The sequence below is a fragment of the Gracilinanus agilis genome, chromosome 1 (assembly GCF_016433145.1).
Source record: "Gracilinanus agilis isolate LMUSP501 chromosome 1, AgileGrace, whole genome shotgun sequence".
In the NCBI taxonomy this organism is placed as follows: domain Eukaryota; kingdom Metazoa; phylum Chordata; class Mammalia; order Didelphimorphia; family Didelphidae; genus Gracilinanus; species Gracilinanus agilis.
Genome location: NC_058130.1, coordinates 476,461,802 through 476,486,691, shown reverse-complemented (window position 1 = coordinate 476,486,691; position 24,890 = coordinate 476,461,802).

Below are 24,890 nucleotides of genomic sequence, written 5' to 3'. Positions count from 1 at the left end.
GGCGAATAACATTTTTTATTATAAGTCCTTTTGGATTGTCTTAGATCAATGTATTGTTGAGAATAGCTAAGTAATTTATAATTATTCATTGTACAATATTGCTATTGTTGTGTATAATGTTCTCCTAGTTTTGCTCACTTCACTTGGCAACAGTTCATGTAAGTTTTTCCAGGTTTTTCTGAAATCTGCTTATTCATCATTTTTATGCCACACTAATATTCATATAGCCCAACTTATTCAGCCATTCCCCAATTGATGGACAACCCCTCAGTGTCCAATTTCTTGCCACCACAAAAAGAGTTGCCATAAATATTTTTGTACAAATAAGTCATTTACTTTCTTATCTCTATGGGAAACAGACCAAGTGGTATTGCTGGGTCAAAAGACATGAACAATTTTAAAGTTCTTTGGACATATTTCCACAGTGTTGTCCAGAATGGTTGAGTCGGTTCAAAACTCCATCAAGAATGCATTAATGGGGCAGCTGGGTAGCTCAGTGGATTGAGAGCCAGGCCTAGAGACGGGAGGTCCTAGGTTCAAATCCGGCCTCAGACACTTCCCAGCTGAGTGACCCTGGGCAAGTCACTTTACCCCCATTGCCTACCTTTACCACTCTTCCACCTATAATACACAGAAGTTAAGGGTTTAAAATAAAAAAATTAAAAAAAAAAAAAGAATGCATTAGTGTCACAATTTTCTCATATCTCCTTGAACATTTTTCATTTTCCTTTTCTGTCAGATTAACCAGTCTTATAAGTTTGAGGTGGCATCTCTGACCATTTATCAAGTAGGGACTAACTGGTATTCTTATAAAATTGACTTAATTCTCTGCATATTTGAGAAATGATACTTTTGTCAGTGAAACTTGCTATAAATTTCCCCATTTTCTGTTTTTTCCCCTTAATCTTGGTTGCATTGGTTTTGTTTGTGCAAAACATTTTAAATTTATTATAGTCAACATTATTTTATATTTTTAAGGCCTTATCTCTTGTTTGGTCATAACTTTCCCCTTTATCTATAGATCTGACAGTTAAACTATTCCATGCTGCCTTAATTTGCTTGTGGCACCACCCTTTATGTTTAAACCATATACCCATTTTGACTTTATTTTGGTATATGGTGTGAGTTGCTGTTCTGTGCTTAGTAGTTTTTGTCAAATAGCCATTTCTTGTCCCAAAAGCTTGGATCTTTGAGTTTCTTAAACACTAGGTCACTATAGTCATTTTCTATTGTGTACTGTGAACCTTTTCTATTCCAATAATCTACCATCCTAATTTTTAGCCAGTAATAGATTGTTTTGATGATTACCACTTGGCAGTTTAATTTGTGATCTGGTATGACTAGGCCATCTTCCCTTACATTTTTTCACTAATATCCTTGATATTTTGTTCTTTCAAATGACCTTTGTTATTATTTTTTCAAGCTCTATGAAATAATTTTGATAGTTTGATTGTTATTGCATCGAATAGGTAAATTATTTTAGTTACAATTGACATTTTTATTCTATTGCTCAAGGTACCCATGAACAATTAATATTTTTCCAATTTTCTAGATCTGACTTTTTGTGTAAAAAGTCTTTTGTAATTATGTAATTGTAATATATTGGGTTTGTCTTGGCAGGTAGACCCCCAGGTGTTTTATATTGTCTATAGATATATTAAATGGTATTTATCTTTTTATCTCTTATTCCTGGTATTTGTGGGCAGTATATAGAAACACTGATGATGAGTGTAGTCTTATTTTATATCTTGCAACTTTGCTTAACTTTGTTAACTTGCAACTTTTTTAGCCTTTTATATTAGTTTTGTAGCTGATTCTCTAAGATTTTCTAAGTATACCTTCATGTCATCTGCAAAAAACTGATAATTTTGATTCCTTATTGCCTATTCCAATTCCTTTAATTTCTTTTTCTTCTCTCGTCATAGTGTATAATCTTTGTGAAACATTGCTATAATTTCCTTGTTAGTATTTGTTTAAGTTTTTTTTGCATCAATATTCATTAGTATAACAATTAAAATTGGTTTTGCCAATAGATGTAAGGGTAAAAATGGGTTTGACAAATATAAGAGTTAAAAGAAATAAGACTGTGGTTGTCGTTTATAAAATAATTAGCCCTTAAGTCAAAATAGCTGTTAGTAGCTTTTAACAATTTATTTTAATATAAATATAGTAAAAGAGAGAGATGTAGGAAAGAAGTAGAAAATTTTGCCTAGCTAGATACCTTATAATTGCTGTCCAAAGACGTCCAGCTCACCTCCTCTGACTCCCCCACTCTCCCCCAAGGAAGGGCTTCCTCAAGTCCTGATCTCCACATGGAGTTGCGATAGTCTCTTCATCCAGAAGTTCCAGTGGTGTCTTCAGCAAGGGTTCCACCAATGCAAGCCTCTTCCTTCAGCTCCAGTCACTCACCCAGCAAGCCTCTCCAGCACAGCAATCTCCAACCCAGAATGAACCCACAAGAAAGGTCTCTCTCAAAAAGCCCAGGAATCCATCCACAAGAAAGTTCTCTCCCAAAAGACCAGGAATGAATTAATCTTCTTTTGGGTCTTGCTTTTTATACCCTTTTCCCACATCACTTCCCGTCTCTTCCCCTCTTCACAGGAACCAATCACAGTCTTTCAATTTGCCTAGCACAGCCCAGGGAGCAAATAGACAAAAAATTGTCAAAATAGACAAAGAGAATTTTAATTCTCTCTTCACATTAGGAAAATTGCTCTGTATTTTCCTTCCTTTGTTTTTATTCCTCCTAGTTTAGGTATCAGAGCCATAGTTGTGAGGTGAAAGGAATCTGCTAGAACTCCTTCTTTACCTATTTTTACAATTAGTTTATATGGGATTGGAATTAATTGTTCTTTTAAGGATTGATAAAATTCATTTGTGAATTCATATTTCCCTGGAGAATTTTTCTTAGGAAATTCGTTGATAATTTGTTCAATTTTTTTCTGACCTGGGTTTATTTAAGTTGCTATTTATTTACTTCTATTAATCTAGACAACTTATATTTTTATAAATATTCATCCATTTCACTTAGGTTGTTAGATTTGTTGGCGTGTAATTGGGCCAATATAGCTCCTAATAATTGCTTTAAATTCCTTTTTATTTTTGATATGGATAATATGGGTTTTTCTTTCTTTTTAAAAGTCAAATTAATTGTTTGTCTCTTCTATTGCCCCCCCCCCCAAACCAGCTCTTTGTCTTATTTATTCAATGGTTTTCTTACTTTTACTTTTATTAATCCCTTCTTTGATTTTCAGGATTTCTAATTAGTTATTTATTAAATTTTAAAAAATTTATTCTGTTTCAATTTTTAGTTGCATGTCCCAATTCATTGATTTGTTCTTTCTCTATTATATTAATGTGAGCTTTTATAGATAAAAAATTTCCCCAAAGTACTGTTTTGACTACATCCAATAAATTTTGACATATCTCATTTTTTTATTCCCTTTTTGTTATTATTGATTATTTCTGTGATTTGTTCTTTCATCTAGTCCTTCTTTAGGTTAGATTATTTAGTTTACAATTAATTTTTTAAACTTTAAAATTTTTTTCAATTACTTTTAAAAACAATTTTTGACAATTATTATTTGACATTTTGTGATTCTGATTCTCTCCCTCCTTCACTCACTGCCCTCCCCAATGTGGTAAGTAGTCTGATATAGGTTATACTACTGCTGTCAAGAAATACATATTTCCATATTCCTCATGCTGTAAAAGAAGACGTATCACACATATAATAATTAAAAAAAACTCATGAAAGAAATAAAGTAAAAAAATCAGACTCCAACAATTCCTTCTTAGGCTGTGAATAGTATTTTTAATTATAAATCTCTTTGGGTTTCCTTGGGACCTTTCTTTGCTGATAATAGTTTAATCTTTCACAATTGATCATTGTATAACATTTCTGTTCCTGCATACACTATTCTCTTGGTTGTGTTCCCTTCACAGTGTATCAATTCATCCCAAATTTTTCTGAACTCTTCTTGTTCATCATTTATTATGGTACAATAGTATTCCATTACAACTGAATACCACAACTTGTTCAGCCATACTCTGATTGGTAGACATCTCCTCAGTTTCCAATTCTTTGACACTGCAAAAATAACTGCTAAAGATATTTTGTACAAGTAGATCCTTTCTCCCTATCTCTGATCTCTTTGGAATACAGACACAGTAGTGGTATACTGCTGGATCAAAGAGTATGAATCATTTTATGGCCCTTTTGGTGTGGTTCCAGATTGCTTTCCAGAATGGTTGTATCAGTTCACAGTTCTACCAACAGTGTATAAGTATCTCAATTTTCCCCTATCCTCTCCAACATTTATAATTTTCCTTTTTGATCTTATTAGCCATTCTGATTGATGTGAGATAGCATCTCAGAGTTGTTTTAATTTGCATTTATTTAATCAACAATTTGGAGAATTTTTTCATATGACTATAGATAGTTTTCATTTCTTCAACTGAGAATTGCCTGTTTATATCCGTTGACTATTAATCAATTGGAAGATGCTTTGTATTCTTATACATTTGAGCAAATATTTCTGATAAGGGTCTCATTTCTCAGATATATAGAGAACTGAGTCAAATTTATAAAAATAAATCCACATCCCAATTGATAAATGGTCAAAGGATATGAACAAGTAGTTTTCAGAGGAAGAAATCAAATGTACTTATAGTCATGTGAAAAAATGCACAAATTAAAAGAACTCTGAGGCACCAACTTTCACCTATAAGATTGGTTAATATAATAGAAAAGGAAAATGACAAATATTAGAGGGCATGTGGGAAAATTGGGAAACTAATGTACTGTTGGTAGAGTTGTGAATTGATCTCCAAATATCTCTTGTGAATAATTTGAAACTATGCTCAAAGAGCTATAAAAGTGTGCATATCCATTGATCCAGCAATACTAGGTCTGTATCCCAAAGATTTAAAGAGCTATTTCTACCAAAAAAAAAAAGAAATATTTATAAAAAAATAATTTGTAGTTGCTCTTTTTGCAGTGACAAAAAATTGGAAATTGAAGAGATGCCCATAAGTTGAGAAACGGATGAACAAGTAATGAGGTGTTATTTTAGTGGAATACTATTATTGTGTTATAAGAAAGAATGAATAGAATGTTTTCAGTAAAATGTAGAAAGACTTGTCTACTGATGCAAAGTTAATTGAGCAGAACCAGCAGAATATTATACACAGTAATAGCAATATTGTACAATTATCAACTGTGAGTGACTTAGTTATTCTTAATAATGTAATGATTCAAGAATCCCTAAGGATTTGTGGTGAAAATGCTATTCAATTTCAGAGAAAGAACTGATGGAGTCTGAATGCAGATTGAAGCTTACTATTTTTTACTTTATTTTTGTGGTGGTGGTTTTTTTGTTTGTTTGTGTTGTCATTTTCAATATGACTATTTTGGAAATATGTTTAGCATGATCATACAACATGTGAACCTGCTTAATGTCTCAGGGAAGGGGAAGGAGAAAGAGGGATAAAATTAGAACTAAGACATTTTTAAAACAAATGCTGAAAATTGATTTTACAGGTAAATGGAGAAAGATAATATATTAGAAACATAGAATTATTATGTTAAAAAATAAAAGAACTAAAGTGAAATGCATTTGCTAATATTACTCTTAATTTTGACAGTATAGGGCAGGCTAAGTAACTCTATCTTGACTATGCAGTATTGTAGCTGATGCTTATAACTGGTATTAGCTTATGCTGCTGCTGCTTCTGCCTCCAAGAAGTTTGGCTTTCAGTAATGGGGAGAAGCCTGGAACTAAGTCCAGAGTGGGCCATGTTTAAAGCAATAGTCACTCAGTCAGAAAAAATAGAGCCACCTCATGGCCTGGGTCTGAGGAAAGAGTCAGAAAGAAGCTATTCCTTCCTACATATTAAACTCTCTTTTGACATGGAGTATACTGGATGTCTGGTGCCAAGAGGAGCTATAGCAGAGTCAGCATCAACCAGAGCACCTCTGCCAAAATGTCTCAGAAGATCTTGGTTCAAGTTCTACCTATGACACATATGTCTCTGTGACCCTAGGAAAGTCACATACCCTCTCAGGGGTCTAGGCAACTCTCTTAGGTTATAGGTTTACAGAGGTGACAACCTTCCCTGAAATGGGAAGTTTCCTCACTGGGAATTTTCTATACCAATGGAATAACAGAATCAATCCCAAGCCCTCTCCCTAGCCAGTTCATTGCTCTCAATCTTATCTTAGTCAAATAGGATTTAGGAAGACTAATTCTTTAGGGGAGGAAGGAAGGGAAAAAAGAAAGAAAGGAAGGAAGAGAGTTAAGGAGGGAGAGAGGAAAAGAGAATGGAATATAGGGAATCTTTAGTGTAAGCTATACTTTGATCCTCTGCTAAATGGGAGATGAGCATGATGGGAAGAGGCAAGTTCTCACCCCTGGTTTGGGTTAGAATCTTAACTACCTGTGTCCTATTTTACAAACATCAAAATGAGACTCAGTTTCCTTTTTGCTTCCATGAAAAGGCAAGTGGAATTTGTGAAGGGTACAGAAAAGATATGCTGTGTTAGAAGTCAGGATCAAAGATGGACCAGATATTTCTGAAGAGAATAAATAAGATTGACTTTATCTTGGAACAACTTTAACAATTCTGATAGGAAAGCATATTTCTGTAAAGTCTCAACAATATTTAGGAGGTAATATGTATATATATATATGTTATAACCTCCTTGACTTCTTCCCATTATTTTCTACTATAGCTTAATCTATATCCCTTTCAAGTTATAAAAATGGAAACAGTGATCACAAGTAAAATCATGTGACTTAAGAATTGACTTAGGTGGTTTTTCTCAACAATTTTGGAAGTTCTTTAGATAAATATGCCTAAATGTTGCCAAATGAGGAAGACTGAGAATACACCTCAGCTGCCCCTTGAGATCAACTGCTAGTGGTTTGAAGTACTAGTAGCATCACTGGTGAGATGTTGCCTTCAATAAGTTTTGACTGTTTAGCTTCCTCTCTTAGTCTCTGTGTAAGATTTAGCAATAGGCTATGCATTTCTGTCTAAACCAGTAAACTTATGCTACCCCTCGCCCCAGAAAAGGGCACTGAAAACTATGCTGAAAAGTTTGTCTTAATTTCTGAAACACATATTTGACTTCAATTTTTTAAAAAAGTAAACCCTTACCTTCCTTCTTGGTGTCAATACTGTGTATTAGCTCCAAGGCAGAAGAATGGTAAGAGCTAGGCAATGGGGGTAACGTGCCTTGTCCAGTGTCTGAGGTCAGATTTGAACCTAGGACCTCTCATCTCTAGGTCTGGCTCTCAATCCACTGAGCCACCCAGCTGCCCCCTGACTTCTTTAATTTTATAGAGCAAGACTTTCTGTTTCCTATTAAGATAATAGAATACTTAATCAACCCACAGGAAAAAAAAGTGGAAAAGAGTGAGAGTTTTTAAGCTCAAAAGGTTAAAGCTTTCAAAGATTTAAGTATACATTATATTTATATGTATACATATATGTCTTATTTTCAAATTCTAATTCTAGTCAATTGAGAATATAGAAGATAGCAGATAGAAACAGAAAACAAGATAGGATTATTTTTCTCTCCCTGTGCAGACATTTATGGAATTGGAATCTGAAGATAGACTAACTTTGATTCTGGTATGATCTCTTATTGAAGATTTTTAAGTTATGAAATATTACAGTATCACTAATATCTCTTTAGGATTGTTAAAAGTAAAGAATTTATGGAATTTGTGTTCAAATATACCCAGACTTATTTCTCACCTGTAACTGAAAAGTTGAGTCTTTTTACTGTTTTAGTGTTTAAGGAAAATTTTTAACTTGAAGTTAGACTATTGAATTCAAAACCACTTCTTACAAGGAAATTCAAGCTCCTTCCCCAAGCAAAGAGAAGAAGCTATAGGAATATGTATGAATAATAAAACCCATATGAATTCGAACATGAAACTAAAATGGTCAGAAAACTGGCTTATAAAAGAACTAAAAAATATGAGAATTTTGATTTTTACAATAACCTTTCATTTTTATCATTCACAAATAATTCATATTTGTAAAATACTTTTTTGTATCAGCCTTGTCTAGTCTACTTGGAAACTTCCCTGGGCTCATATTCCCTTGCTGAGCAAGTAAAAGTATTTGTGTGTGCAGGAGGAAGAGTTAGCTTTGATTTTCATAATGTGATACATCATGTAATTTTATAGTCTGACTTCTTATCTGTCACTATGTATGTATAACTATTCATAAATGATGTTGATAATTTAGAATTTAGTGAAAGTGGTTTTCATATAATCTGCCTTTTTTTACAACCTGGATAATTTAAAAATGATTTATTTGCTGAAATGTAAAAAGAAATAATAATATCAATATATTTATTTTCACCTTTCAAATTTCTAAAGTTGCACACATCTAGAAAAAAATTATAATTCATTAAAAGACAACTTCATATTCACAATTGAGCCACAGTATTGAATTTGAAGAACTAAATAGATCTATATGATTGCCTATAGCAATTTGCTGAGTATAGCTTAAGAAGTTTTCTCATATCAACATGAAATGATGCAGAGTGAAATATGCAGAACTGGGAGAGCACTGTACACAGTAACAGCAATATTGTTAGATGATCAATTGTGAAAACTTGACTGTTTTTAGCAATACAATGATCTGGGACAATTCTGAAAGACTTATAATGGGGAATGCTATTCACCTCCAGAGAAAGAACTATTGGAGCTGGATGGATGTGGATCAAAGCATATTATCATTCACATCAGGGTATTTATGGTTTTATTTTGAGGTTTGGGTTTATATGAGTGTTATTTTTAAAAATTTTTTCCATGGTTCCATGATTCATGTTTTCTCCCTCTTCTCCCCAATATTGACAAGCAATTCCACTGGGTTATACAGACACACACACCCATTATCACTTGAACCCATTTCCATATTATTCCTTTTTATAAAAGTGCAATTCTTTAAAACCAAAACCCCAAATTACACATCTATATAAACAAGTGATAAATCATACGTTTTTTTCTGGATTTCTACTCCCACAGTTCTTTCTCTAGATGTGAATAGCATTCTTTTTCTTAAGTCCCACAAAATTGTCTGGGATCATTGCATTGCCTTTAGTAGCAAAGGCAATTACCTTTGATTGTCCCATAATGTTACACTTTCTGTGTATAATGTTCTTTTGGTTCTGATTATTTCACTGTACATCAGTTAATGTAGGTCTTTCCAGTTCTTATAGAAATCCATCAATTCATCATTCCTTATAGTACAATAGTATTTCATTACCATCATATACCTCAATTTGTTCAGCCATTCCCCAATGGGGGGACATCACCTCATTTCCCAATTCTTTGCTACCACAAAAAGCTCAGCTATGAATATTTTTGTACAAACAGGTCCTTGCCCAGTTTTTTTAAAGTCTTTTTAGGATATAAACCCAGTAGTGGCATTGCTGAATCAAAGGGTATGCATTCTTTTAAAGTTCTATGGGCATGATTCCAAATTGCCCTCTAAAATGGTTGGATCAATTCACAACTAGATCAGCAATGTATTAGTGTCCCAACTTTGCTGGATCTCCTCCAACATTTATTACTTTTCTTTGCTGTCATATTGGTCAATCTTCTAGGTGTGAGGTGATACCTCAGAGTTGTTTGGATTTGCATTTCTCTAATCAGGAGGGATTTTGAACACTTACTCATGTGATTATTGATAGTTTTGATTTCTTCATTTGAAAACTGCTTTTTCATGTCCCTTGATCATTTGTCAACTGGAGAATGATTTGATTTCTTATAAATTTGACCTAGTTCCTTATATATTTGGGAAATTAGACCTATGTTAGAGAATTTTGTTATAAAAGTGTTTTCTCAGTTTATTGCTTACCTTCCAATTTTGTTTGCATTGGTTTTGTTTGTACAAAACTTTTTAATTTAATATAATCAAAATTATTAATTTTTCATCTTATAATTATTTCCTTTCCTATAGATCTGACAGGGATACTATTCCATGTTCCCCTAATTTACTTTTTTTTTAAACCCATATCTTCTGCCTTAAAATCAGTACTGTATATTGGTTCTAAGACAGAAGCATGGTAAGGGCTAGGCAACAGGGATTAAGTGACTTGCCCAGGGTCACACAGCCGGGAAGTATCTAAGGCCAGATTTAAACCCAGAACCTTCCCTTTCTAGGTCTGGTTCTCAATCCACTGAGCCACCTAGCTGCCCCCCAATTTACTTATAATATCAATTTTTATATTTAAATCATATACCCATTTTGAACTTATGTTGGTATAGGATGTCAGACATCCATCTAAACCTAACTTTTGATATACTGTTTTCCAATTTTACCAGTAGTTTTTGTCAAATAGTGGGTTCTTATCCCCAAAGCTGGGATCTTCAGGTTCATCTGACATAAGATTGCTGAGGTTATTTACCACAAGTCTATTCCATTGATCCACCCTTCTATCTCTTAGCCAGTACCATATTGTTTTGATGATCAATGCTTTATAGTACAGTTTAAGATCTGGTACTGCTAGGCCCCCATCCTTCAAATTTTGTTTCATTAGTTCCCTTGACATTTCAATTTTTTGTCCTTTCACATTATTTTTGTTATTATTTTTTCTGGTTAGATAAAATAGTTTTTTTAGGTTTGGCACTGAATAAGTAAACTAATTTAGATAGGATTCTCATTTTTATTATATTAGTTCATCCTTCCCATGAGCAATGAATGCTTTTCCAATTGTTTAGATCTAGTTTTATTTGTGTGAAAATGTTTAGTAGTTCTGTTTATGTAATTCCTGTGTTTGTCTTGGAAGATAGAATCTCAAATATTTAATTTTGTCTAGAGTGATTTTAAATGAGATTCTCTTTCTTACTCTTGCTGTCAATTTTTTTGGGAAATATATAGAAATGCTGATGATTTATGTGGGTTTATTTAGTATCCTGAAACTTTGCTAGTTATTATTTCTACTAGCTTTTTGGATGATTTTCTAGTGTTCTTTAAGTATACCATAATATCATCTGCAACAAGTGATAGTTTAGTTTCCTCATTGCCTACTTTAATTTCTTCAATTTCTTTTTCTTCTCTAATTGCTACAGCTAGTATTTCTAATACCATATTAAATAATAGCTGAGATAATGGGCATCCTTACTTCACTCCTGATCTTATTGGGAAGGTTTCTAACTTATCCCCATTGCAGATGATACTTGCTGATGGTTTTAAATAAACATTGCTTATTATTTTGTAGAAATTTCTATACTTTCTAGTAAGTAGGAATGGGTGTTATATTTTGTCAAAGGCTTTTTCTGCATCTATTGAGATAATCATGTGATTTCTGATAGTTTGGTTATAAATTTGGGTAATTATGTAGATGGTTTTCCTAATGGTAAACAAGCCTTGCATTCCTGGTATAAATCACAATTGGTCATAGTGAATAATCCTTGTGATGACTTGCTGTAGTCTCTTTGTTAGTATTTTATTTAAGATTTTTGCATCTATGTTCATTAAGGAGATTGGTCTGTAGTTTTCTTTCTCTGTTTTTGGTCTTCCTGACTTAGGAATCAGTACCATATTTGTGGCATAAAAGGAATTTGGTAAAATTCCTTCTTTGCTTATTTTGTCAAATAGTTTGTATAGTATTGAGATTAGTTGTTCTTTAAATATTTAACAGAATTCACTTGTGAATCCATCTAGCCCTGGGGATTTTTTCTTAGGGAGTTCCTTGAAGGCTTGTTCAATTTCTTTTTCTAAGACGGGGTTATTTAAATATTCTATTTCCTCTTTTGTTAATTTAGGCTTTTTATATTTTTATAAATATTTTCCCATTTCACCTAGATTGTCATATTTATTGCCATATAATTGGGCAAAGTGGTTCTTAATAATTGTCTTAATTTCCTCTTTGATCTCCCTTTTATTTTTTTAATTTTTTTAAACCCTTAACTTCTGTGTATTGGCTCCTAGGTGAAAGAGTGGTAAGGGTGGGCAATGGGGGACAAGTGACTTGCCCAGGGTCACACAACAGGGAAGTGTGTCTGGGGCCATCTCCCTTTTATTTTTGATACTGTTAATTTGATTCTCTTCCTTTTTAAATTAGATTTATCAGTACTTTATTTTATTTGTTTTTTTTTCAAAATATCATCTCCTAGGCATATTTATTAATTCAATAGTTATTTTACTTTCAATTTTATTAATTTCTCCTTTAATTTTTAGGCTTTCCAATTTAGTTTTTATCTGGGTATTTTTAATTTGTTCTTTTTTTAGTTTGTTAAGTAGAAAGTCCAATTCATTGATCTCTTCTCTCTGGATTTTGTTGATATAGGCACTCAGGGATATAAATTTCCCCCTGAGTACTGCTTTGGCTGTATTCCATAGATTTTGATATGTTGTCTCCTCATTGTCATTCTCTTCAATGAAATCAGCAATTGTTTCTATGATTTGCTTTTTGAGCCACCAGTTTTGAAGAACTAGATTATTTAGTTTCCAATTAATTTTAAATTTGCCTCTCCATTATCCCTTACTAATGATAATTTTTATCATATGATCTGAAAAAAAATTTTACTTATTATTTCTGCATTTCTGCATTTGTTAGCAATGTTATTATGCCCTACTACATGGTCAATCTTTGTATATATACCATGTGCTACTGAAAAGAATGTTTATTCCTTTTTTTCTTTGTTTGGTTTTCTCCAGATAGGTAATAAAGAACCCTGAGTTTTGTGTGTACACTTATTATCAATCCAGGATCGCATATGGTCATTTGTATCTAAACCAGAAGGCAAGTTCAGTTCAGAATCAGAAATACAAAAAGCAGGCTTAAAGAGCGACCTCTCTCTCTCATTGTGAGCTGGAGAGTCATTATTAGTTGTTCAAATTTCATGTTGGCTTTTGCTAAGGGCTGCAGAAATGGAGGTTTTATCTGATTCACCATCCACTCTGACATTTAAAGAATTGTCATGCTCCAAATCAGAAGTTTTCCCCTCAGTTGTATCCAGGAATATATGGTAGTTAGTTTGTGTTCCCTTCAACACCTCAAGTATGTCTACTGACTTAAAAGCTGTCTGATGTTCCCTATCTTCCCCTGAAATTTGTGTGACTGAAGTCAGATGTGTCTTCAATCACTGAACAAGTTTCATTACTGATGTTATTAGCCACACTGGTTACTGGGGATGACAACTGCTCCCTTTCCCTTCCCCATGCTTCTGGAAGGAATTCTTCAGCTAAGGGGTTGAGAAAGTTGGATGTAGAATTTCCTAAACAGCTGCCAGCACCCTGCAGCTCAGTGGGTTGCACCTTTAAATTTTTGCCAACTTACTGATTTGTTTGCTCTTTAACCTCAATCTGTGACATCGTGTTTGAAGCAAGTGAATGAGAAAGAATTTTGGCATTTCACTCCCCCAAGGTTACTAAATGTGTTCCTTCCTGGAAACATTGTAAATCCTTGCCACAATGTTCTTTATCCAAGTTGCCTCTTTGTTTTATACTTAGAATAAAGAGAGGAGTTTGTGTTTTTGATGACTTTGAACAAGACTGCAAAGCTTCATGATGCGAGCTGTTTCAAGTGCTTGTTTGATCCTTATGCTTCTCATCCAATGTTTTTGTGATGGAATGAGAAAGCTGATCCCTTATATAATCATCTTTACTATTGCCATAAATTTCTCTGTGCATCTGCATTATTTCTTCCCATTGTTGATTATCTACCACAGACATATGTTGGTATTCTGTGTAGCTTGCTTTAGACACTTGTTCTGTTTTGCCCAGATTTTCAATTTTACTTTCCTTACTCAGACTACACACTGTCACACCCAAATTACAATAATTAAATCTTTTTGAATTAGGAATCTTGATTCATAATGATTTTGGCTTCGTTCCCATCTGTATGTATCTTTCCATGTCTTCTAGGGATGGGGATTGACGAAATTTCTTACATGCATGGCTACAGCACAAACCATTATGTTTGTTTTCTTCATTTCTCTTTGTGTCATTATTGTTTTTGGACCACTTTGTGTTATAGTAGGTCCTTCTATTTCCTCTGCCTCTTTGATTATAATTATCATTTTTGGATAAATCAATTTGTTGTTTGAACCTACAAAAATTGATAATATGGCCTAGACGTCCACGAAGATAGCATTGAGGGGAAGATAATTTTGGTTTTTGGGTGTTAATTGCAGGTTGCCTGTATTGATTTTGGCTCCTCGTTTGGAGGGCAAATTTTTTTACCTCCTCAATTTCTTTCTCTCGCCTTACTTGTTCCAATTGTCTTTTTAAATCAGCTATCATTTCATCTTTGTCTGAGTCAGTCTGTTTTGCTATCCTTGCTTCTTTCTGTTTTGAGTCATGGATGTAAGAAGCATGCTGTCTTACATCCTCCAGTGACAGTGATTCCCACTGTGGACAATTCTGTCTAAAGTAATTTTGTATTGGGATTGATGTTCCCTTTACAAATTGCCTACAGATATGATCTATGGTGTCCTGGGCATGAGTATCGCGTAATCCAAGGATTGTTTCTGCTGCCTCAGTTACTCTATCCAGAAAACTACTTGGATGTTCCTCTTCTCCCTGTTTTAATTTCTCAAACTTCTGCCAAGAATTTGGTCTTTTTGCATGAATTCTCATTGCCTTTAGTAAGTTCGTTCTACACTGAATCAAGTACTTAAGTTTTGCATTTGTGTGAAGTCTAGATCCTGATGAACTAATGGTCAGGCTGTTAAATTTGGGTTTGTCCTCTTTTTGTTCAGGAATTTTTCCTTTTCTGAGGAAGAGTAAAATTCTCCTAAAAGAAATTCCACATCATTAAAACTGGGATTAAATAATGTGAACATCCTCTTTAATTCTTTTATGCTTTTGAAAGGTTTTTCAAAATATTTGGGAAAGCGTCTTTTTAGGACCTCCATGTCACTTGGGGTGAATGCTTTATATGTTTTCACATGCACTACCCCTTCACCAGGCTACACAATTGTTCTGTCTACAATTGGTAGAAGAGAGACTACAGTATTTGTGGATGGTTGGTTGGGTGGTATTGTTTCCTAGGTACTTGGACTTCACAATCTCTAGTTGGAGAATTGTGTGCTTGTCTAATTCCCTTCCTTCCCGTAATTGTTTTAGTACTTGGAACAGTAGTTTGATGTTAGCTACCAATTCCTGAGAATCAGCATCTTTCTTAGTTGTAATTGCATTGAAATATTGCCACAGGTGAGAGCATACATATTTCGATACCACTAGGAATTGCCAAATAGATAGGGTTATGGTTATGGCAGTTGGGATAAAACAGATACATTCAGCAAGGATTAGAGCACACCATTTATAGTAATCATAGAGGTCTAAAACTTGTTGCACGAAATTGGTTACCGTTCTAAACCAAAAATCCATAACACCTTGCATAAATGACCATGACATAATAGATATGCCAGATAGGATGAATGTTATCCTAGCAAGATTCATTTTGGGTGTATCAGAAGACGTTCGGTTGTTCACTAACCTTGCTCGCCAATAAATGTAGTCAATAAAGTAGACATTAAAGTTGGGGTGCTCTCTTAATCCTTGCTAAATAAGGAGGGGTAGAAGGTGATTGAGGTGATAGGAGAGGAATGAAAGGGATGGCTGAGTTTAGGGAAGGAATGGACAAGATGGTATATGGGATGATAAGGGAATAGGTGAGGTATTGTAAAAGTGAATTTTGGGAAATGCCATTCTATAAGTATATATATTTCTATGGACATGGGAAATGTATCAAAACTACATTTCCCGTGATCCAACATGGTCCAACTGGTTTCTGTTTCCGGGTTTTTGGGCTTGGGAAGGCTGACGTCTTGACCCAGGGAAGTGCTTAAATCTCCTGGGTTAGGAGGGAGTGGGCTCTCTTTGCCAGTAGGCTCTCTTGGCGAGCAGACTCGGAGACAGTAATGGAGGCAGCAGTTTTGAATGCTTACAAGCGCATGGTCTAATGATTTAATCTATCAGCATGGCTTTAATTAAATTACTAATTTATATTATTATATCAGCCTTTATCATTTTTAATATTTATAATTATGGCAACCAGAAGTTTGGAAATAGAATTTTCAATTTTCCATATAGCCTTTCAGAAACGATAGCCATGCCTGCTTTTTGGCCATCTGGCTCAGCTCTTTTGAGCACTTTTTTAAAAAAGGAAAGTGGCTTTCCTTGCCATGCTTTTGCTAAAAGCAAGAGCACGTTTTTGCCTCTGGCGGGACTCAGCCAGCCAGTCCAGCCCAAACCACCTTGGGAGGGAGGTCAGGCCAGCCGATTCAGGCTTTTGGCTTTACACTAAAATGCCAGAGCCCAGCCAGTGTGTCTCTGCCGCTGCTCTCCTGACTCCTGACTTGATCTCCATTCCTGCCGCGCCGAAAACCTACAAGCCTACACCATCGTCCCAGTGCCTGTGATCTCCAATCCTGACTGCTGGAGTCCAGAACCCCGAGCCCCAACAGCGAACCCAGTCCTGACTTGCCAAGTCTCGACCTCCAGAGACTGTGTCAGCTCTGCCGCAAACCATTTGGGTAGTATATTCCCCTTTTTCCCTATTTCTAGCCTTCCACGTGTTTTCTCTAAAGACCTAATTAGGCAACAACCCACACAGACTCTACACATGGGTAGTTTTCCTGAGCTTTTCTCCACTAACCCTGAGCCACGTGGACGACACCATGTGGACCTAGCAACTAGCGTTTTCCCTTAATTGGCCGAACGGCCTATTCAGACTTTCTTGTGATTAAAAACTGAAATCAGGGGAAGAACTTTGAACTTTAAAAAAAAAAACTCTTAAACTCAGCAGAACTCAATCAAAAGAACCTTAAATTGAAACCAGGGGTGAACTTTTAAAAACCTCGGAAATGAATGAGCTTTATTTCTGTTTTAAAAAGACTGTATCTTACTGTATATTGTTAATTAGTTTTGTAAATTAATCTTGCTTATTTCGTTGATTTTCCTGTTGCACTGAATCATTTTACGCTAATGAAGTTTCTGCTTATGATGTTATTATATTTCCTAATTTACTTAAAGCTTACTGTATCAAAAACAATGCGGTTATATGTATCACCTATGAACATCTTATAGAGCACATGTCTTTTAAAATTTATTCTGTCTTGGTAATTGCAAAGAACCAAGAGATCTTTTTTAACTTTTACTTTAAATCCTTAAGAATTGTTGTCTTAAAGGATAAAGCTCTTATATATTTTATTATAAGAGATATTATTGCCTTAAATGGGTAGAAGCATTCCTATCCAGGATTCTTTAAAACAGGATTTTTTTAAATACAGAGAGTCAAGGAGCTCCTGTATATTCCTTGCTATGGAAGCAATAACAACATTTGCCAAGGGTTAAAAGTTGTAACAAGTATATAATTTTAAACATCACTGTTTATTGTTTTAAAATGTGCTATTGGAAATAATGGTACTCTATTTGAATGTGCACTGTGAATCTGCTTTTTGTAAGATCCATTTACACTCACAAAATGAAAACCTCATTTTGGGGTAACATAACCCTTCTAGTTCTAAGCTATATATATATTTTTGACTTTTTAAAACATTTTTTAATGAGAGAAATTGATTTTCCCCTTTTCTCATCTTGTACTGGAAGTACATATATAATCATTATTTATCCTTTTTCTGATTCTACAGCAAATACCTGAGCCTATAGGACTGTGATTTAAATGCCTCTCTGATTCCAGAAGGGAATATGAAAGCTGTTAATAGTGCTAAAGAAAGCACATGGTCAGAGACTTGACTGACTAAGATCTGCATAATTGCAGCAGTTCTATGCCAATACTTTAGGGCTTGGAAATTGGGGTTTGAGTCCTGGAGTCCCAGTCTTTTCTAAAACTTTAGAGGACGTGGGTCCCCTCGACTTAGATTCCTAGAAAGCACCTAAGATTGGTTATTTTATTTGGCTCACTTCCCTAAAAAGCTGATGATAAGTCAGATCAGAGAGAGACATTTCCTTAAGTCCTGGCCCTGGATGGGTAATTGCACACTGCTGAATTCACTTTAATTAGGCCTTCATTCAAAGGTCTAAGTTTATTTTCCCCAGATTTTTTTGCACATTTTTCATTTCATTCACAAGTTAATTTTTTCTTCTTTTTTCTTGAATTTTATTCTTTGTATTTTGCCAAGTGATTTCATACAACCCGCAGGACTCAGCCACTCATCCTTAGCAGACCTGAGGTGCCTTTTTTTAGAAAAAAAAAAGGTGTGTTTAAGATTTACCTCAGGGGGATACCTGTTAAGTTTTTTAAAATTCGATAATGTAAAAATATATGTATATTTAACTCTTTTAGGAGTAATTTCACGGGGAATTGAATTGTATAAAATCTTAGAAGAAAATGTATGTTTTGTAATCTATAATGTAAAGTTTAAATTCTTTTGAGAATAATTTCAGAATAAGGATCTTGCTATCTCCCCAGAATCCAGACGACGAACTTGTTTTGGTGAAGACACCATGAAGATGTCTGAAAAGCCTTCACTGTACCATGAAGACCAAACTTTGAACTTTGGGGTCCAGTTGATTGAACTATGGGGAGTTGAAATTGAGTTGTATGTATTGTTTTAATTGTACACTGATATGCCAGTGGGGGACAGCCCCCAAATTGGTTTTTTGTCAATGCGTCTAATTTTAACCATTTGTTCATCTATTTCTTTTATCCCCAAATTCCTGAAAAATTTAGAAGTTGTTATTTTTACAGGTCCAGCGAAGAAAAAAGGACTAACCTTTTTTTTTGCCGGACCTCACGGGGAATTGTAAAAGTGAAATTTGGGAAATGTATCAAACTACATTTCCTGCGGTCCAACGGGTTTCCGTTTCCAGTTTTTGGGCTTGGGGAGGCCGACGTCTTGACGCAGGGAAGAGCTTAAATCTCCTGGGTTAGGAGGGAGTGGTCTCTTTTGCAAGTAGGCGCTTGGGCAGGAAACAGGAGACAGTAATGGAGGCGGCAGTTTTGAATGCTTACAAGCGCGTGGTCTGATAACTTTATCTATAAACATGGCTTTAATTAAAATACTAATATATATATTTATACAAGCCTTTATCATTTTTCATATTTATAGTTTAAAGAGTCCTCTGGCAATTCCAGTGACATAGAACCATCTGGATTGCAAATTATTGTGGCTTTAAGTTTACATAATAGATCCCTTCCCAGTAAATTTGTGGGGGATCCCGGCATTAAAAGAAAGGAGTGTTCTATTGATAAAGGTCCAAGGCTTACCATATAAGGAGAAAGTTTTGGGACCTTTTGAGGTGTTCCTGATACCCCTACTACGTTTAGAGAGCCAATAGAATTACAGTTTATATCTGGTTTGCTCACCAGTACTGATCTTGAAGCCCCAGTGTCCAGCAAACAATCATAACATGAATTACCCACTTTTAGGGTTACATGAGGTTCCTTACTATTTGGGGGGAAATGTATAGGGATAATAGGCATTAGAACATCATGGTCAAGAAAGTCAAAGGTTTCCCTTTCTGATTCCAAAGCCTTCCCTCCCCCCACGCACCTTCATAAAGATGCTTGGGCTCCATGGGCACCCCCCTGAGGGGCATTAGCACCCTGATTAGTTCGGGGGCGAGCTCCACTTGAGATATACTGTTGTGAGGTCATTTGGTATGAGCTATCATCATCCTGAGGTTTATTTTTAGCATTTCTATCATGCCTAAAATTGCTATTCCTGTTTCTGTTGTTATTCCTATAGTTATCTGTTGGCTGGGTATTATTTCTGAAAAACTTTAAGAAATTCCTACAAGTCATCATTGTATGGCCCTTCCTTGTACAGAAATAACAGAAAGCAGGCTGATTGTTAGATTCTTGGAGAGGGGCTATAATCTCTCCTTTATTTTTTAGTTTTGCCTTTAGCATTTTGTTTTCTGCTTTTAAAATATCTATCGAGTCAGTATCATCCTCCTGTTCTCCTTCTTGGCTTCTAAAAACATAAGATGCTGTCTTCCTTAATTCTTCAAGGCTCATTCTATCCCAATTTGGGCAATTAGTCTTAAAATAGTCTTTGACTACTTTGCAGGAATTTTCTACAAATTGTTTACGTACATGTTTTAATTCCCGTTCTATGGTTAAGTCAAGGTCCATATATATCCTTGCAACCTCAATCAGTCTGTCCATAAAATGGGAAGGAGTTTCATCGGCACGCTGTTTAGTTTTTCCGAATTTGTCCCACATGTATTCTGTGTCAGCACAAGCTTTTACAGCTGTTAATAATGCTTGCCTGCCATCATATAATTTTTTAATATCTGCTTGAGAGTTGTAATTCCATTTTGGATTTTTATGGGGCCAGTTAGGTGTGTCTTTACTTTTATTACAATTGGCCCGATTAATGATCCTCTCTTTCTCACCATGTGTCAAAAGTGCTCCTAAAACATTTTCAACGTCCTGCCAAGTAGGGTCATAAGTTTTGAATATATTTTCTAATGTTTTTAAAACTAAAAATGGTTCTTTCTCAAAACTAGGCGTATTCTTTTTCAATCCAGCTAAATCATCAGGGCTGAAGGGAGGAAAGTGTTTTACAGATACCAGGTCTCCTTCAGTATTAAAAGTAGGTACTTCTCGTAAAGGAAACATTGGTTTTGCTTTCTCTCTTTTCCATTTCCCTCTTATCTCTAACTATTGTAGTTAGAAGGACCTTTGTGGTAGAAGATGGTTGTATAACATGATCACTTGGAGTGACTAGGCACCCAATATGATCATCAGGGGGGATTGTGTAAATAGAATTAGCTCCAGCCCATTAATAGTCAAAATTCTATTCAACCTAGGCGTGCTAATGATGTCACTCTCACCTCCCTTAGTGGGGAGGGGAGACGAGTTACCCACACGTGACAATAAGTAACAAATCAAGAATAAGGGACTGCCCTTTGGGCAGTCCAAATCAATGTAGAAACTGCCATTTGTCCATTTGAATTAGAGGTGGACCACAGGAAGTGATGAAAGACACTATCTCTTTAAGTAAGTTAGTGAACTTGCTGTGGGGGCAGTTGCCGTCTCGAACTGGAAGAAGAAGCATCTCCTGAGACCACAGAACGCTTACGCTCTATATTGTCACGTGGGTAAGTTAGGCTGGCTTCCTTGGCCTTGCTGGGCCAATTCTAACCTCTGCCTATCTGGCTGTTGGCCTTGTTGCTTACAGCTTCATTATTAAGCTTTGTAACCTTCCTCTCTCTCCGTCCAGGCCTTTGGCCTGGACTAGCCTCTCCTTTTTCTCTTTATTCCTACTTATTACCTACCAGACTGTAAATAAACTCTTCAACCCGATGCTGACTTGGGTCTGATTTAATTAAGGAATCAACCTAAATTGTTGGTTCCTGGCGGCCACATATTTTTAATATATATTTATAAATACCTAAATTTTCCCCTCTTACAGTATTCAGGAATAGGCAGCTGAAACAGGCTAGACACTCAGGTTAGAGACAGAGGATACTGGGGGAATAGGCTGAACCCTTCCAGGCAGGAAAGGTATCTCTATGGACAGGAGTTGAGCCAGTCAGAAATGATTTAAAATCTGCCTTGAGGGCTTTTCTTGTCAGTTTCTCAGCCTTTTTTTTTTATTGGTTTCTCCTTTGACTTTCAGGATTTCCATTTTGATGTTTATTTGGGGATTTGAAATTCATTCTTTTTCTAATTTTTTAAATTGAATGCCCAATTCATTAATCTGTTCTTTCACTCTTTCATTGATTTATCTGTTCAGAGATATATACTTTATCCAGTGTATTGCTTTGGCTGTATCTCACAAATTTTGTTATGTTATCTCATTGCTGCCATTCCCTTTAATGAAATGATTGATCATTTTTATAATTTGTTCTTTGGCTAATTCATTCATTTGGATTAGTTTCCAATTATTTTTTGATCTGTGTTTGCATAGCCTTTTATTGAAGATAATTTTTATTGTACTACTATCTAAAAGGAGTCCATTTGATATTTATGTTTTTCTGCATTTGAATGAGATGTTTTTTGTCCTAAGACATGGTCAGTTTTTCTGAAGGTGCTATATACAGGTGAGAAAATGGATGCTCCTTTCTACTCTTATTTGTTTTTCTCCAATGGTTTATCATATCTAACTTTTTGTTTGTTTGTTTGTTGTTTTTTTTTTTGTTGTTTAAACCCTTAACTTCTGTGTATTGTCTCATAGGTGAAAGATTGGTAAGGGTGGGCAATGGGGGTCGAGTGACTTGCCCAGGGTCACACAGCTGGGAAGTGTCTGAGGCCAGATTTGAACCTAGGACCTCCCGTCTCTAGGCCTGATTCTCAATCCACTGAGCTACCCAGCTGCCCCATCATATCTAACTTTTAAAGAGTCTATTCTTTAACTTCTTTCTTATTTATTTTATGGTTATATTGGCCTATCTTTAAGAAGGAAAAGTTGAAGTTCCCCACGAGTATAATTTTACTATTTCCTCCTGTAATTCATTTAATATCTCCTTTAAGAATTTGAATGTGTTATGGATATTATTTCAATTTGTGGTGCTTTTTATAAATATGTAGTTTTCATGCTTATTTCTTTTAATTAAATCTGTTTTTGCTTTTCTTTTATCTGAGATCTTGTCACATCTGCCTTTTTTTTTTTTTTTTTTTTTTTTTTTTTTTACTTCAGCTGAAGTATAATAGATTCTGCTTGAGCTCCTTATTTTACCTCAGTGTGTCTCTCTCTCTGTTTCAAGTATGTTTCTTCTAAAAAACAGGTTGTTGGATTCTGGTTTCTAATCCATTCTGTTATCTGCTTCCATGTTATTGGTGAGTTCATTCCATTCCTATTCATAATTATGGTTAATAACTGTGCATTTCCCTTCATCTTATTTTCTTCTGTATATCCTTTCTCTCTCTCTGCCTTCCTTTATTTGCCTTCTTTTTTGTCTCCCTTACTTTCTCTTATCCATTTCTTTCCATATTTCCCCAGGATAAGATAGATTTTTATATTAAGTTGAGTGTGGGTATATGTTTCTCTAAACAAATTAAAATGAGAGTGAAATTCTAACTACTTCCCCTCCATTATAAAAGCTCTTCCTTATATACCTCTTCATTATGGAATAATTTCCCCCATTTTTCCTCTCCCTTTTCCATTCTCCCTATGTCTCCTTTTTTCTTGAGGATCTATTTTTTTTTAGCCATCAACCCAATATAATTAACTCACTTTCATGGTCTCTATAGACTCCCTCTAACTACCCTAATAATTATAAACTTCTTAGAAGTTCCATATATTATTTTCCCATGTAGAAATGAAAATAGTTACCCTGATTCAGTCGCTTATGATTTCTTTTTGTTGATTATCTTTTTTACACTATTTGAAAGTCAGATGTTTTATTTGACTCTTGTTTGTTTTTTTTCATCAGGAAGTCTCAAAAGTCTTTTTATATTTCATAAAATACTTAGGTTTTTTTTCCCTTGAAGTATTATTCTGAGCTTTTTTGGGATAGGTTCAATTCTACTTTCCAAAGTGTTAGCAATTTTATTTTGAGGGGTATATTTTCTGATTTTTTATAAAAAAATTAATATTCATAGATTCAGAGTTCAAAAAAGACCTTTAGAGTCTTTACCTAAATTAATCTTTTATTGATAATGGAAAAAATAGCCCAGTAAGATGAAGTGATTTCCAAAAGATTTGAATCCAGGTTATCTGACTCCAACTTCAGCACTCTCTCCTGAATTCCATAGTGATTCAATTTTTACACGGCAGTGTGCTATAGTAGGAAAATATAAGTAACACATAGCTTTATAAAGTTTATAAAGTTCCTTATATTGTTATCTCAAGTGATACTACTGTAAAGTAGGTGCTATTATTATTTCCATTTTACAGATGAGGAAACTGAATCTGAGAGAAGTTTAGGTGATTTGCACAGTGTTACCTAGGTAAGTGTTTGAAATGGGACTTTTAACTCAGGTCTTCCAGACTCTAAGTTCATCACTCTATTCACTGGGTCAGTTTATTTTGGAATCAGAGTTCAGAGAACTAAGTTCAAGTTTCAGCTCTAGCAATTCCTAGTTGTATGATACTGGACAAACAATTTGACATTTCTAAACCTGTTTCCTCAAATGTAAAAGGGCGGTGATAATACTTTTGCACTTGTTCAAAAGATTGGTATGAAAAAATGTTTTATAAACCTTAGAGCTATATAAAAACGGATCATTTTCCAAAATAAGACATAATTTCTAGGTCACAATTTCATTTCTGAGAAGATTTCATTTCTTTTCCTCTCTTTAAACAGACTTGGTCTTTTTGTAATTAAGTCCATTTAAATCATTTTCTCCTTGGCCTTCTCTTTACTCTTGCCTGTTTGTCTTTTCTTACAATCTATATATTACTATCTCTGCTATCATGCTAAAATAATGTAAAATCTCTACATGACTAAAATTGATTAAAAAATACTATAAAACATTGAATCATTATTAAACTTACTTGAGTACCATTAATCTAAGACATTGAGTATCCAAATAAGGCATTTTAAAAAGTGAATAAAATTGCAACTATGACACTAGCAATAGTGTCATTTTAAAATATAGCATGTCTTCTCCCAGAGTCATTTTCCTATTACACCTGCCCAAATATTTGGCAAAGTGGGCATTTTCTAATCTTTACATTTTACAAATATGAGATATTTAATAATTGTTATACTTCTAAAGCTAATAGGAAAAAGGCAACCTTAGTAGACCCCAGTAGGTCTTCATATATAGACTGTTATCTGATGAAATCACTAATAAATGTTTGTGAATAAGGGTTTTTTAGCAAAACCAATTAATAAGCAAACACATTTAGATAATACTACCTAGGAATATAAATAATAATGCTCCTTACTCAATAAATTGACATGTCTTAGCCTGTGTCATTAGACAAACACTTTGGTATTTTATTTTCTTAACTGGTTGGCCAAATGATTGATTTATATTTTTTAAATAGGCA